The 1690-nt window shown below is 31.2% G+C and overlaps 1 protein-coding gene across 1 annotated transcript in view; it reads right to left on the bottom strand.

The window, feature by feature from the left end:
- LOC111086735 (carcinine transporter-like) overlaps positions 1-1690 on the bottom strand; it is a 111034-nt gene that overhangs the window by 2434 nt on the left and 106910 nt on the right. The gene's annotated exons all lie outside the window — the stretch shown is intronic.

Below are 1690 nucleotides of genomic sequence, written 5' to 3' on the forward strand. Positions count from 1 at the left end.
GGATGATAATATAGATGGTAATGTGGATGATAATATAGATGGTAATGTGGATGATAATATAGATGGTAATGTGGATGATAATATAGATGGTAATGTAGATGATAATATAGACGGTAATATAGGAGAATGCTTTGCAATCAGAGAAGTTTTTTATTACTAACGTTCAAAAGATATAAGGACATATTTCATTAATCCTCTATACATCAACATTCAAGAACAATGTGTAATGTTATTTAGAACTCTGCTGACTTCTACTCATTAATTATTAATCGAGGAGAATTAGAACATAATGCATAAACAATTGTGAAGTTATACGAAATAGCAGCTTTAAGTAAGTTGTATCATTACCAAGTAAAACCTTTGCGTGAGTGGACAGCTCATGAAATAGAACATTTAAGGGAGCACCTAATGATAAATCGACAAACGACGGAGAATTTCTGAAGGTGTTCCTTTGGAATGTTTTCCTGACTAAACAAATTACAGAAAAGCGGATCCGAGTTTCCATTTGCACACTTATTTATTAACCGTCCTGGTTATTCGGGGGTAAGAGAAAATGCATTACATGAAAAGCGGGAAGATAAATCTCTCATAGCTGTGAGAAACCGAAACTTCCCAAATAACAGCAACAACATGAATATTAACTTGTTAAACTCCAAAGCTTCTAAGATTTATCGAAAGTAAGTAATTAAAAGCCCTTTGGTGGCTTATCTGCAAGCTTGAGGGCTTATAACGCTAAAATTCAATGTTCGATTCCTGTGGAGCTTTGCTCCAGAAAACAATCATTTAAATACTTAGAAAATACCACCTGTAATTACATTCTAATACCAAGCTGTTCTAAGTAAGTGAAATATCACCCAAGTATCATATATCAATTCGTGTTGAAAATTACCAACAAAATTTAGATATTGGTAAAATAACTTGCAAAAGACACAGTGTTAAAACGTTAAGATACTAAAAAAAACAAACAATTAATAAACAAGGCTTACCTATAAATTACGCAATGAAACATTCGATTTTCGTCACTTGCTCGTTTCACCCTACACTATTAGAACAGATGCACTTTGCAAGTAGGGGTGTTCCACAGTTTATTTAACGTTAAGATGACGTGAGAAAAAAATAATTTTCTTCCGTAAATGTTTATATCAAATGAAGCTTTGCTGCATTTTGTTAAAATTTCACGAAAAAGTAAAAGCAGCGTTATCGAAATGTGGAAATAAATGTTTCAAACGATATAAAAGAGAAGAAAAACTATCACCAACTTTTCTAGATTCGAAGAAATCCGATTTGCTGAAATTCTTCTCTACAAAATCTCTTCCTTGCATTACTTCTAATCAACTCTGGTTGCTTAGAAATGGGTTTTATATTCCATAGTTTAAACGTTATTGTTAAGAAAAAATTACCAGCGTGACAAATTCCTAAATCAATGCAAATATTTGTACTTCTTAAATTTAATGCGGCTTTATCTACAGATGCATTTGATTTGTTAAGTATACAATGAATCTGACGTGTAACGAATTTGTTGTTATGTATTTATTTTAATATGAATGTTGTTTAGATTAAGTTTATATTCAGAAACATACATAGCTTATACTGTTAGATAGGTATTGCGAAAATCTCACCTATTCTCCAAAGTTGTAGAAGATTCTCGCGAGTAAGAATCAACAATATATATATATATATATATATATAT

This window comes from Limulus polyphemus, unplaced genomic scaffold (assembly GCF_000517525.1).
Source record: "Limulus polyphemus unplaced genomic scaffold, Limulus_polyphemus-2.1.2 Scaffold1375, whole genome shotgun sequence".
In the NCBI taxonomy this organism is placed as follows: Eukaryota; Metazoa; Arthropoda; class Merostomata; order Xiphosura; family Limulidae; genus Limulus; species Limulus polyphemus.